Below are 14,922 nucleotides of genomic sequence, written 5' to 3'. Positions count from 1 at the left end.
GGAAGCAATGATGAATCACCTCGCCTCTCATTGGTTATTTCTTCAGATTAGTACGATTTCCCTTGGTTGTCACTAGTTACCACAGCCACAAAGTATATTCGCTATCGTAAAAATGAATGAAAACCAAAATTGTTTTTTGTCTAAATTTTACGGTTAGGCTTAGGTTCAAATTCAGATTTTAAGAAGAGAAATTGTAGAAACAGAAGGGGTTTAGTCATAATTATGACTTTGTGGCTATGGTAACAACCACGTCCCTCATGATATCAACGTTACTGTAGCTGGCTAGCTAGCTACATCAAAGAAAATATAGTCAGATAACGTTAACATTCATTATACTGTCAAGATGACTGCTTTTAACGTCCGCTGATGGGTAAGTCGTTACAGTAGCTAGCTAAATAAGCATCCAACGTTCGCTAGCTAGCTAACGTTAGCGCGTTACCGTTAGTTTGTGTCAAAATAACAAATTACCTCGGACTTTGGACTTTTTTCGATTTCATATGTACGGTTAAATACGTGATCTTCCCAGACAGATCTTTAGGGAGTTAACGTTAGCTATCTAGCTATGGGCTTTAGTAGCTAGCCAACTGTCAAGCCATAGGGTAAATCCATTTGAATTCAATTGCTTTTTGACATCATCCCATTCACATGGAAGAAGTGGTCAGAAGGTGACTTTTTGGACCTACGTGCCAAAACATTCAGGAGATAGCTAAAGGTTCTCAAAGTTGACTTATTTTGCATACCCCACCATACCATGAGACAATATGTCTACTTCATCACTGGAAACTATAGCTAAACGGTTGAGTTTGCTATCAGTAAAAAGCATACAGTCCCGTGTAGCTCAGTTGGTAGAGCATGGCGTTTGCAACGCCAGGGTTGTGGGTTCATTTCCCACGGGGGACCAGTATGAAAATAAATTAGAAAAAAAAATGTATGCACTCACTAACTGTAAGTAGCTCTGGATAAGAGCGTCTGCTAAATGACTAAAATGTAAATGTAAACATGGGTTGTCAAACGATTTAGAAAATCAGTTCTTAAAAAAATAATACAAATTCTACTTTTTAAAAACCTTTAACGTCTAAAAACGCATAAACTCTTGTTTTCATAATCGTATGTTGTAGTTTATGTTGCGTTCAAAACAACTGGGAACTCGTTTTGAATGGTCATCCAACTTGAAATGGTTAGTCGGTACCTCCGTTATCTTTCTAGAGCTCCGATTTTCCGAGATAACGTCAGTGATGTTTATGTTTTTTTTCTTCTCCAAGTTCCCAGTTGTCTTGAAAGCACTTGACCCTACTTTACATCCGTTACAGTCCAAACGCAAAGTAGAGCCCTCAGCCCTCAGCTCTCAGCTCTTGAATGACGTTTGACATCGTCACATCCGAGTTTACCTCAAATGTCCCTTACCCGAGGGAGAGTGATGATCGGAGAAGCAACATCCTTGGTGGAAGTCTTTAAGTTTAAAAACAACCAACCGAAAGCTATGAATGTGCCTAGCAAGCTAACCTAGCTAGCTACAGTTACCCATAGCTGGCTAACTTGTTTTAAAGTTTGGTCATTTATTCCAATACATTTCAGAATTCCCAAAAATATGTATATGAAGCTAGCAACGTTTTATAGGCTCCTCACTACGAGACTACGCCAATTTGAGCGTCATTCGCATTTACCAATGCTAAAATCAATGTCATCTAAACTCAGCAAAAAAATTAACGTCCTGTCACTGTCAACTGCGTTTATTTTCAGCAAACTTAACATGTGTAAAATATTTGTATGAACATAACAAGATTCAACAACTGAGACATAAACTGAACAAGTTCCACAGACATGTGACTAACAGAAATTGAATAATGTTTCCCTGAACAAAAGGGGGGAGGGGTGGGGGGGGTCAAAAGTAACAGTCAGTATCTAGTGTGGCCACCAGCTGCATTAAGTACTGCAGTGCATCTCCTCCTCATGGACTGCACCAGATTTGCCCGTTCTTGCTTTGAGATGTTACCCCACTCTTCCACCAAGGCACCTACAAGTTCCCGGACATTTCTGGGGGGAATGGCCCTAGCCCTCACCCACCGATCCAACAGGTCCCAGATGTGCTCAATGGGATTGAGATCCGGCCTCTTCGCTGGCCATGGCAGAATACTTACATTCCTGTCTTGCAGGAAATCACGCACAGAACGAGCAGTATGGCAGGTGGCATTGTCATGCTGGAGGGTCCTGTCAGGATGAGCCTGCAGGAAGGGTACCACATGAGGGAGGAGGATGTCTTCCCTGTAACGCACATCGTTGAGATTTCCTGCAATGACAACAAGCTCAGTCCGATGATGCTGTGACACACCGCCCCAGACCATGACGGACCCTCCACCTCCAAATCGATCCCGCTTCAGAATACAGGCCTCGGTGTAACGCTCATTCCTTCAACGATAAACGCGAATCCGACCATCACCCCTGGTGAGACAAAACCGCGACTCGTCAGTGAAGAGCACTTTTTGCCAGTCCTGTCTGGTCCAGCGACAGTGGGTTTGTGCCCATAGGCGACGTTGTTGCCGTTGATGTCTGGTGAGGACCTGCCTTACAACAGGCCTACAAGCCCTCAGTCCAGCCTCTCTCAGCCTATTGCGGACAGTCTGAGCACTGATGGAGGGATTGTGCGTTCCTGGTGTAACTCGGGCAGTTGTTGTTGCCATCCTGTGCCTGTCCTGCAGGTGTGATGTTCGGATGTACCGATCCTGTGCAGGTGTTGTTACACGTGGTCTGCCACTGCGAGGACGATCAGCTGTCTGTCCTGTCTCCCTGTAGTGCTGTCTTAGGTGTCTCACGGTACGGACATTGCAATTTATTGCCCTGGCCACATCTGCAGTCCTCATGCCTCCTTGCAGCATGCCTAAGGCACGTTCACGCAGATGAGCAGGTGATGACCCTGGGCATCTTTCTTTTGGTGTTTTTCAGAGTCAGTAGAAAGGCCTCTTTAGTGTCCTAAGTTTTCATAACTGTGACTTTAATTGCCTACCGTCTGTAAGCTGTTAGTGTCTTAACAACCGTTCCACAGGTGCATGTTCATTAATTGTGTATGGTTCATTGAACAAGCATGGGAAACAGTGTTTAAACCCTTTACAATGAAAATCTGTGAAGTTATTTGGATTTTTACGAATTATCTTTGAAAGACAGGGTACTGAAAAAGGGACGTTTCTTTTTTTGCCAAGTTTATATAGACCCTTTTCCAGTACATGCCACACTAACGTCACACACAGATGCGCGCTACTGTTGGCGGCAGTAAGAAAGCCATCGCCATCTGCGCCCATTCACCATAACTTAAATCTAGGCTTTTATTACTTCTAATCAAAATAACTTTTTTGGATTCTCTTATGCTTACAATGATGTTTTGATTCTCGCTTGAACAGTTGCTAAGATTATATTTGGTTGTGATCTTTGCAAAATAACTATTTTGGATGCAGCAGTTGTTAGCTAGATGCTAAAACTCATTGATATAGGCTGTAGCAAAAGCTAGCAACTTTGAGGCAACATTATGACCCCGACACCAAGTACAGAATATGCCCCACCGTATTTGATATGACGCGTTGGTGGAGGAAGCCCTGGGATTCTGCAACGTGTTCACCACATTGTCCTGAATGCCTAGACCCATTTACGCCTCTCAGGGGCCAAGCCCAAAGCTGGAGGCGGTGCAGATCTGGATGCCACAGTGTCCCCCGAACCTGAGAGAGCAGGTAGGGCCATGGGGTCCCAGAGAGGAGGGAAAACAGGAGGCTGAACCATGGCCGACTCGGCCAGTATGGGGCTATCGGTAGAAGCCGGTGGCCCATCAAGCTGACCCTGTCCTGGCGTAGCTGTGATCAGAAAATTTTGGGAATGCATAAAGTGTCTTTGCCGGCCAATCGTGAGCGAGGGAGTCCAGACCCAGAGGGCCTGGAGGGTCCGACATTGAGAACCAGCTGGGGCAATGAGTGTTCTCCTGAGATGCAAACAGGTCCACCTGCGCTCTCCCGAACCTTTCCCACAACTGCAGTCCCCCTCCGGCGGGCCCTCTCTCGAAAGCATGTCCGCTACCCAGTTCAGGACCCCGGGAATATGCACTGCCCACAGTGACGCTAAGAGGGTTTGAGCCCACAGCAAGAGCTCCCGAGCCATTTCGTGGAGGTGCCGTGATCTCAGTCCCACCTGGTGAATGATATACTCCACTACCGTGGTGTTGTCTGATCTGTGCACACTAGCTCCCTGTGGTGGACTCTTATTCAGTGTGACTCCCTCCAACAGGAAGGTGTGAGAGTGCTATTTCAACATTCATTCGTCACCGTTGTGTGTCATCTCAGGTGTAGATGGTGAGAGTTGAACCATCGCTGGAGTGGCCTGAGGTGAAGAAGGCCCAGCGGAATCAACAGAGAAGCCGACGTGAGTAGGCCGAGTAACTTCTGGCACTCTAATAAGGACATGACTCGTCCAAGCCGGAAACAGTCGAGGTAGGCCTGTATCTTCCCCAATCTCACCTGAGGGAGATGTGCTCTCATAAGAGTTGAGTCGATCAACATCCCCGTCTGTGAGGGAGTCAGGTTGCTCATCTCCCTGTTTAGGGTGAGGTCCAGGTCTTGAATGTGTTTCAAGATTATCATTGTGTCTGCTGTGGCTTGCTCTCTTAATTGAGCACACACTAGCCAGTCGTCCAGGTAGTTCAGCACTAGAATGCCCTGGGACATGATAGGTGCTAGGACTGTGTCCATTGCACTTTGTGAATGTACGCGGCGCCAGTGAGAGGCCAAACGGGAGGACTTTCAATTCGTAAGCCACTCCTTCGAAGGCAAACCGAAGGTACTTCCAATGATCTCGATGAAGAGGAGCGTGGAAGTACGCATCCTTCAGGTTGAGCTTGGTGAACCATTGGCCACTCGAGATTGCCTGCCACACCCGCGCTGGCGAGAGCATCTTGAACTTGAGCTCCTTTAAACATTTGTTGAGGCTGCGCAGGTACAGGATCGGCCGAAAGCTGCCGTCCTTTTTTGGAACTATGAAATACGTGGAGTAAAACCCACTCTGGAGTAGAACCCACCTAGCCGTTCTGGAGCGAGGCTATCTCCAGCCGAAGCGCCTCCTTACTCACCCCATCTACCACCGAGGTGACCCAAATGCCCCTGTAGGTCGGCATCGGAACTGGTGTTTGTATCCCCCCAGGACTGTGTCCAGTACCTAGGGAGACTCCACCTGCCTCTCCCAGGTTGCCCTTTGGGTCTGGGGGAGACGGCCGAAGCCGACCGCCAGCACCTCAGGAGGAATGCCGGGGCCCATCCTTAGCCCGCGTGCTGCTGCTTGTAAGGGTGGTCACAACGCCTGTCCTTCCGCTGTCGGGGTGTGAAACGTCGGTTCCTCCCCTGCCAATGCTGTCTCGGCAGGGGAGGAGGGGGGCCAAGATGTTGCTGGAGCGCCCTCGAGACGTTCTGCCCTGTCTTCCAGTTCCTCTGAGGGGCAACTGTAGGATGCGCAATTGCCAAGAGCTCCTGAAAAGTCTCTGTCTTTAAATAGTTTTGTTGTCTGCTCTATGATGTTGTTGACCCCTGGCCCAAAGGTGGAACCTGGCCTGAAGGGGAGCTCCAATAATGTTTTTTGAGCTGGCGGTGGCAGTTTTGACTGTGCCAGCCAGAGATGGCGGCGTGAAGTCCTTCAATCATGCTCCATTATTCGTGGAGAGCCAAAGCGAACTTGGGGAAGATGGGGATAAGCAGCTGCTCAGATGGTGCTTCTTACATTTTTTTTTTTTACATTTTAGTCATTTAGCAGACGCTCTTATCCAGAGCGACTTACAGTTAGTGAATACATTTTTTTATTTTTATACTGGCCCCCCGTGGGAATCGAACCCACAACCCTGGCGTTGCAAACACCATGCTCTATCAACTGAGCTACATCCCTGCCGGCCATTCCCTCCCCTACCCTGGACGACGCCGGGCCAATTGTGCGCCGCCCATGAGTCTCCCGGTCGCGGCCGGCTGCGACAGAGCCTGGATTCGAACCAGGATCTCTAGTGGCACAGTTAGCACTGCGATGCGGCGCCTTAGACCACTGCGCCACTTGATATCGCTAAAAGCTCTCATGTTGCTTCCATCACCACCAGGGGTGCCTCCGTAGCGGTTTTCCCAGCTACAGATGGCGCTGCGGACTGGGTCGATCCCTGATGTGCTTGGAACACTGAAGCACTGTCACCCAACTCCAACTCGCCTCCAGCGTGGAGAGAAAGGGCATTGGCGGCGTCATCATCCCCCTGTAAAGCGTCCACATCCTCCCGCAGGCTCTCCGCCTGACGCTCGAGGCGGATCAACTCTTCAGCCGTACTGAGTGTGGTGGTGGTGGTGGGGGGTGGCGGCCAAAGGGGTGCTACTGCGAAGACACACCATCCCAGAGGGAGGAATACGGTCATCAGATGGGGAGGACTGTAATGTGGCCTTCATCCCCTCCAGGCATGCTATGCGCATGCTTTCCCCAAAGGCGGCGCAGGCCAGACAACTAATGGGTTCTCTAAGCGCTCGGTGTACGTGATCTAACCCAAGACTGGTCATGCAGGCAGAGTGTGTGTCCCCCGTGGGCAGGGGTACCCCGTATTTGTCACAATGAAACACCATAATAGCTATTTAGTTTCTCTGTGGAAGTGAAGCCAACAGTGTAATATTACTGTTGTCTATAGTATACACTGTGCAATACTGTAATAGTCAAAATACTACGGACCTAGAGTCGTGGTCAAAAGTTTTGAGAATGACACAAGTATTGGTCTTCACAAAGTTCGCTGCTTCAGTGTTATTAGATATTTTTGTCAGATGTTACTATGGTATACTGAAGTATAATTACAAGCATTCCATAAGTGTCAAAGGCTTTTATTGACAATTACATAAAGTTTATGCAAAGAGTCAATATTTGCAGTGTTGACCCTTCTTTTTCAAGACCTCTGCAATTCGCCCTGGCATGCTGTCAATTAACTTCTGGGCCACATCCTAAACTAATGGCAGGTCATTCTTGCATAATCAATGCTTGGAGTTTGTCAGAATTTCCCTGAGCCACTTAGTTATCACTTTTGCCTTATGGCAAGGTGCTCCATCATGCTGGAAAAGGTATTGGTCGTCACCAAACTGTTCTTGGATGGTTGGGAGAAGTTGCTCTTGGAGGATTTGTTGGTACCATTCTTTATTCATGGCTGTGTTCTTAGGCAAAATTGTGAGTGAGCCCACTCCCTTGGCTGAGAAGCAACCCCACACATGAATGGTCTAAGGATGCTTTACTGTTGGCATAACACAGGACTGATGGTAGCGCTCACCTTGTCTTCTCCGGACAAGGTGTTTTCCGGATGCCCCAAACAATCGGAAAGGGGATTCATCAGAGAAAATGACTTTACCCCAGTCCTCAGCAGTCCAATCCCTGTATCTTTTGCAGAATATCAGTCTGTCCCTGATGTTTTTCCTGGAGAGAAGTGGCTTCTTTGCTGCCCTTCTTGACACCAGGCCATCCTCCAAAAGTCTTCGCCTCACTGTGCATGCAGATGCACTCACACCTGCTTGTGCCATTCCTGAGCAAACTCTGCACTGGTGGTGCCCCGATCCCGCAGCTGAATCAACTTTAGGAGACGGTCCTGGCGCTTGCTGGACTTCCTCGGGCGCCCTGACGCCTTCTTCACAACAATTGAACCTCTCTCCTTGAAGTTCTTGATGATCCGATAAATGGTTGATTTAGGTGCAATCTTACTAGCAGCATTATTCTTGCCTGTGAAGCCCTTTTTGTGCAAAGCAATGATGACGGCACGTGTTTCCTTGCAGGTAACCATGGTTAACAGAGGAAGAACAATGATTTCAAGCACCACCCTCCTTTTAAAGCTTTCAGTCTGTTATTCTAACTCAATCAGCATGACACAGTGATTTCCAGCCTTGTCCTCGTCAACACTCTCACCTGTATTAACGAGAGAATCACTGACATGATGGCAGCTGGTCCTTTTGTGGGAGGGCTGAAATGCAGTGGAAATGTTTTTTTGGGATTAAGTTCATTTTCATGGCAAAGAGGGACTTTGCAATTAATTGCAATTCATCTGATCACTCTTCATGACATTCTGGAGTATATGCAAATTGCCATCATCAAAACTGAGGCAGCAGACTTTGTGAAAATTAGTATTTGTGTCATTCTCAAAACCTTTGACCATGACTGTACAGTACCAGCCTTAGTCTCATACACTATCTGAATGAGCGGAGACGTGAACGGGGTGTGAACTGCCTGAATGTGGGGGAGGGGCAGAGCACACGAACTCACACATGTCTAGCTCAATCCTTGCTTATACGTGTAGGTCGGCTGTAACTCACGCCACGTTATAGTTCATTCTGCTACACATGGGGGTGTTGGCAGGATGTAAGGAGTGTGCTTAGTCCTGCAGTGGTCTACTCTCGTTAAGCTAGCTACTGCATAGCTTGTTCACTGTGGAACACACAAGAGTCTAGGCAAGATGGCTGCATCCGGTGAGAGATCAGCGTGGTGTGCCTAGCGACACGTGACTCACTCTCCACATTTTGTTACGTTACAGCCTTATTCTAAAATGGATTCAATAGTTTTTTCCCTCATCAATCTACACACAATACCCCATAATGACAAAGCGAAAACTGGTTTTTAGACATTTTTGCAAATGTATTACAAATAAAAAACGGATACCTTATTTACACAAGTATTCAGACCCTTTGCTATGAGACTCGAAATTGAGCTCCGGTGCATCCTGTTTCCATTGATCATCCTTGAGATGTTTCTACAACTTGATTGGAGTCCACCTGTGGTAAATTCAATTGATTGGACATGATTTGGAAAGGCACACACCTGTCTATATAAGGTCCCACAATTGACAGTGCATGTCAGAGTAAAAACCAAGCAATGAGGTCGAAGGAGTTGTCCGTAGAGCTCCGAGACAGGATTGTGTCGAAGCATATACAGTTGAAGTCGGAAGTTTACATACACCTTAGCCAAATACATTTAAACTCAGTATTTCACAATTCCTGACATTTAATCCTAGTAAAAATTCCCTGTTTTAGGTCAGTTAGGATCACCACTTTATTTTAAGAATGTGAAATGTCAGAATAATAGTAGAGAGTGATTTATTTCAGCTTTTTATTTCTTTCATCACATTCCCAGTGGGTCAGAAGTTTACATACACTCAATCAGTATTTGGTAGCATTGCCTTTAAATTGTTTAACTTGGGTCAAACGTTTCGGGTAGCCTTCCACAAGCTTCCCACAATAAGTTGGGTGAATTTTGGCCCATTCCTCCTGACAGAGCTGGTGTAACTGAGTCAGATTTGTAGGCCTCCTTGCTCGCACATGCTTTTTCAGTTCTGCCCACACATTTTCTATAGGATTGAGTTCAGGGCTTTGTGATGGATACTCCAATACCTTGACTTTGTTGTCCTTAAGCCATTTTGCCACAACTTTGGAAGTATGCTTGGGGTCATTGTCCATTTGGAAGACCCATTTGCGACCAAGCTTTAACTTCCTGACTGGTGTCTTGAGATGTTGCTTCAATATATCCACATAATATTCCTTCCTCATGATGCCATCTATTTTGTGAAGTGCACCAGTCCCTCCTGCAGCAAAGCACCCCGACAGCACGATGCTGCCACCTCCGTGTTTCTTGGTTGGGGTGGTGTTCTTCGGCTTGCAAGCCTTCCCCTTTTTCCTCCAAACATAATGATGGTCATTATGGCCAAACAGTTCTATTTTTGTTTCATCAGACCAGAGGACATTTCTCCAAAAAGTACGATCTTTGTCCCCATGTGCAGTTGCAAACCGTAGTCTGGCTTTTTATGGCGGTTTTGGAGCAGTGGCTTCTTCCTTGCTGAGCGGCCTTTCAGGTTATGTCGATATAGGACTCATTTTACTGTGGATATAGATACTTTTGTACCTGTTTCCTCCAGCATCTTCACAAGGTCCTTTTGTTGTTGTTCTGGGATTGATTTGCACTTTTCGCACCAAAGTACGTTCATCTCTAGTAGACAGAACGCGTCTCCTTCCTGAGCGGTATGACGGCTGCGTGGTCCCATGGTGTTTATACTTGCGTACTATTGTTTGTACAGATGAACGTGGTACCTTTTAGGCGTTTGGAAATTGCTCCCAAAGATGAACCAGACTTGTGGAGGTCTACAAAGGTAGGCCTTGAAATACATCCACAGGTACACCACCAATTGACTCAAATTATGTCAATAGCCTATCAGAAGCTTCTAAAGACATGACATAATTTTTTGGAATTTTCCAAGCTTTTTAAAGGCACAGTAAACTTAGTGTATGTAAACTTCTGACCCACTGGAATTGTGATACAGTGAATGATAAGTGAAATAATCTGTCTGTAAACAATTGTTGGAAAAATTACTTGTCATGCACAAAGTAGATGTCCTAACTGACTTGGCATAACTATAGTTTGTTAACAAGACATTTGTGGAGTGGTTGAAAAACTAGTTTTAATGACTCCAACCTAAGTGTATGTACAGTGAGGGAAAAAAGTATTTGATCCCCTGCTGATTTTGTACGTTTGCCCACTGACAAAGACATGATCAGTCTATAATTTTAATGGTAGATTTATTTGTACAGTGAGAGACAGAATAACAAAACAAAAATCCAGAAAAACGCATGTCAAACATTTTATAAATTGATTTGCATTTTAATGAGGGAAATAAGTATTTGACCCCTCTGCAAAACATGACTTAGTACTTGGTGGCAAAACCCTTGTTGGCAATCACAGAGGTCAGACGTTTCTTGTAGTTGGCCACCAGGTTTGCACACATCTCAGGAGGGATTTTGTCCCACTCCTCTTTGCAGATCTTCTCCAAGTCATTAAGGTTTCGAGGCTGACGTTTGGCAACGCGAACCTTCAGCTCCCTCCACATATTTTCTATGGGATTAAGGTCTGGAGACTAGCTAGGCCACTCCAGAACCTTAATGTGCTTCTTCTTGAGCCACTCCTTTGTTGCCTTGGCCGTGTGTTTTGGGTCATTGTCATGCTGGAATACCCATCCACGACCCATTTTCAATGCCCTGGCTGAAGGTACATGGCCCCGTCCATCGTCCCTTTGATGCGGTGAAGTTGTCCTGTCCCCTTAGCAGAAAAACACCCCCAAAGCATAATGTTTCCACCTCCATGTTTGACGGTGGGGATGGTGTTCTTGGGGTCATAGGCAGCATTCCTCCTCCTCCAAACACGGCGAGTTGAGTTGATGCCAAAGAGCTCAATTTTGGTCTCATCTGACCACAACACTTTCACCCAGTTCTCCTCTGAATCATTCAGATGTTCATTGGCAAACTTCAGACGGCCCTGTATATGTGCTTTCTTGAGCAGGGGGACCTTGCGGCGCTGCAGGATTTCAGTCCTTCACGGCGTAGTGTGTTACATTTAGGTCATTTAGCAGACGCTCTTATCCAGAGCGACATACAGTTAGTGAATGCATACATGTTTTTCTTATTTTTTTTATACTGGCCCCCCGTGGGAAACGAACCCACATCCCTGCCGGCCAAACCCTCCCCTACCTTGGACGATGCTGGACCAATTGTGCGCCGCCCATGGGTCTCCCGGTCGCGGCCAGTTGCGACAGAGCCTGGACTCGAACCAGGATCTCTAGTGGCACAGCTAGCACTGCGATGCAGTGCCTTAGACTATGGTCCCAGCTGCCTTGAGATCATTGACAAGATCCTCCTGTGTAGTTCTGGACTGATTCCTCACCGTTCTCATGATCATTGCAACTCCACGAGGTGAGATCTTGCGTGGAGCCCCAGGCCGAGGGAGATTGACAGTTCTTTTGTGTTTCTTCCATTTGCGAATAATCGCACCAACTGTTGTCACCTTCTCACCAAGCTGCTTGGCGATGGTCTTGTAGCCCATTCCAGCCTTGTGTAGGTCTACAATCTTGTCCCTGACATCCTTGGAGAGCTCTTTGGTCTTGGCCATGGTGGAGAGTTTGGAATCTGATTGATTGATTGCTTCTGTGGACAGGAGTCTTTTATACAGGTAACAAGCTGAGATTAGGAGCACTCCCATTAAGAGTGTGCTCCTAATCTCAGCTCGTTACCTGTATAAAAGACACCTGGGAGCCAGAAATCTTTCTGATTGATACTTATTTCCCTCATTAAAATGCAAATCAATTTAACATTTGTGACATGCGATTTTCTGGATTTTGTTGTTGTTATTCTGTCTCTCACTGTTCAAATAATCCTACCATTAAAATTATAGACTGATAATTTCTTTGTCAGTGGGCAAACGTACAAAATCAGCAGGGGATCAAATACTTTTTTCCCTCACTGTAGACTTCCGACTTCAACTGTATCTGGGGAAGGGTACCAAAACATTTCTGCAGCATTGAAGGTCCCAAAGAACACAGTGGCCTCCATCATTCTTAAATGTAAGAAGTTTGGAACCACCAAGACTCTTCCTAGAGCTGGCCGCCCATCCAAACTGAGCAATCGGGGGAGAAGGGCCTTGGTCAGGGAGGTGACCAAGAACCCGACTCCAGCGTTCCTCTGTGGAGATGGGAGAACCTTCCAGAAGGACAACCATCTCTGCAGCACTCCACCAATCAGGCCTTTATGGTAGAGTGGCCAGACGGAAGCCACTCCTCAGTAAAAGGCACATGACAGCCCGCTTGGAGTTTGCCTAAAGGACTCTCAGACCATGAGAAACAAGATTCTCTGGTCTGATGAAACCAAGATTGAACTCTTTAGCCTGAATGCCAAGCGTCACGTCTGGAGGAAACCTGGCACCATCCCTACGGTGAAGCATGGTGGTGGAAGCATCATGCTGTGGGGACGTTTTTTAGCGGCAGGGACTGGGAGACTAGTCAGGATCGAGGGGAAAGATGAACGGAGCAAAGTACAGAGAGATCCTTGATCAAAACCTGCTCCAGAGCGCATTTTAGAATGGCCCCGGAGGGGATGGCTGCCGTTGTACGTGCTCCTAACCAACTGTGCTGTTTTCTTTTTGCATTTCTTGTAACTTATTTTGTACATAATGTTGCTGCTACCGTCTCTTATGACCGAAAATAGCTTCTGGATATAAGAACAACGATTACTTACCTTTTATTGGACAAAGATGTTTTATGTAATGAGTCCGACGCGAAGGATATACTGTTTCTCCGAGACCAGGCCCAAATCCCCGTCATTCGCATGAAGAAAAGTGCTTCTACACCTGCATTACTAGCTGTTTGGGGTTTTAGGCTGGGTTTCTGTACAGCACTTCGAGATATTAGCTGATGTACGAAGGGCTATATCAAATAAAATTGATTGATTGATTGATTGAGGTACAGGGGGTGGAGATCGGGGTTCCTTGTGAGAATTAATTGGCGAGTGGGTAACCCGCCTCTACCATCCGTTCTATTGGCCAACGTGCAATCACTGGAGAATAAACTGGATGAGACTATCCTACCAACCGGACATTAAAAACTGTAATACCTTATGTTTGACCGAGTCGTGGCTGAACGACGACACAGATAATATACAGTTGGCTGGGTTTTCTGTGCATCGATAGGACAGAACAGCTATGTACGGTATGACGAGGGGTGGTGGTGTGTGTCTATTTGTCAGTAACAGCTGGTGCGCAATGTCTAATATTAAGGAAGTCTCAAGGTATTGCTTGCCTGAGGTATAGTACCTCATGATAAGCTGTAGACACACACACTATCTACCAAGAAAGTTTTCATCTATATTTTTCGTAGCCGTCTATTTACCACCACAAATCGATGCTGGTACTACGACCGCACTCAACGAGAAAACAAGAAAATGCTCATCCAGAAGCGGCGCTCCTAGTGGCCGGGGACTTTAATGCAGGCAAACTTAAATCCGTTTTACCTAATTTTTACCAGCAAGTGACGTGCAACCAGAGGAAAAAAAACGTGAGACCACATTTACTCCACACACAGAGACGCATACAAAGCTCTCCCTCGCCCTCCATTTGGCAAATCTGACCATAATTCTATTCTCCTGATTCCTGCTTACAAGCAAAAACTAAAGTAGGAAATACCAGTGACTTGCTCAGATGACACGGATGCTACGCTACAGGACTGTTTTGCTAGCACAGCCTGGAATATGTTCCGGGATTCATCCAATGGCATTGAGTAGTATACCACCTTAGTCACCGGCTTCATCAATAAGTGCATCGACGACGTCGTCCCCACAGTGACCGTACGTACATATCCCAACCAGAAGCCATGGATTACAGGCAACAGCCGCACCGAGCTGAAGACTAGAGCTGCCGCTTTCAAGGAGCGGGACACTAATCCGGACGCTTATAAGAAATCCCGCTATGCCCTCAGACGAACCATCAAACAGGCAAAGTGTCAATACAGGACTAAGATTGAATCCTAATACACCGGCTCTGACGCTCAGCGGATGTGGCAGGGCTTGCAAACTATTACGGACTACAAAGGGAAACTCAGCCGCGAGCTGCCCAGTGATGCTGCCCAGCAACACTGAAGTATGCATGAGAGCACCAGCTGTTCTGGACGACTGTGTGATCATGCTCTCCGTAGCTGACGTGGGCGCGTGCTTAGTCCCCTCCTGTACTCCCTGTTCACCCACGACTGCATGGCCAAGCACAACTCCAACACCAGTGGTAGGCCTGATCACCAACAACGATGAGACAGCCTATAGGGAGGAGGTCAGAGACCTGGCAGTGTGGTGGCAGGACAACAACCTCTCCCTCAAAGTGATCAATCCAAAGGAGCTGATCGTTGAGCGGGTCGAGAGATTCAAGTTCCTTTGTGTCCACTTCACCAACAAACTGTGATGGTCCAAACACACCAAGACAGTCGTGAAGAGTGCACGACAACGCCTTTTCCCCCTGAGGAGACTGAAAAGATTTGGCATGGGTCCCCAGATCCTCAAAAGGTTATACAGTTGCACCATCGAGAGCATCCTGACCGGTTGCATCACCGCCTGG

At 46.8% G+C, this 14,922-nt stretch overlaps 1 protein-coding gene across 1 annotated transcript in view; it reads left to right on the top strand.

Moving 5' to 3' along the window:
- The first annotated feature begins 72 nt into the window (after nucleotides 1-72).
- Nucleotides 73-14,922, top strand: part of st3gal5 (ST3 beta-galactoside alpha-2,3-sialyltransferase 5) — a 32,546-nt gene continuing 17,696 nt past the window's right edge. The window contains exon 1 of the mRNA XM_041903649.1: nucleotides 73-370. The gene's annotated coding sequence lies outside the window, so the exon portion shown is untranslated. The remainder of the gene's footprint in view (nucleotides 371-14,922) is intronic.

This window comes from Coregonus clupeaformis, chromosome 2 (assembly GCF_020615455.1).
Source record: "Coregonus clupeaformis isolate EN_2021a chromosome 2, ASM2061545v1, whole genome shotgun sequence".
Taxonomy (NCBI): domain Eukaryota; kingdom Metazoa; phylum Chordata; class Actinopteri; order Salmoniformes; family Salmonidae; genus Coregonus; species Coregonus clupeaformis.
This window is presented reverse-complemented; position numbering and strand designations above follow the sequence as displayed.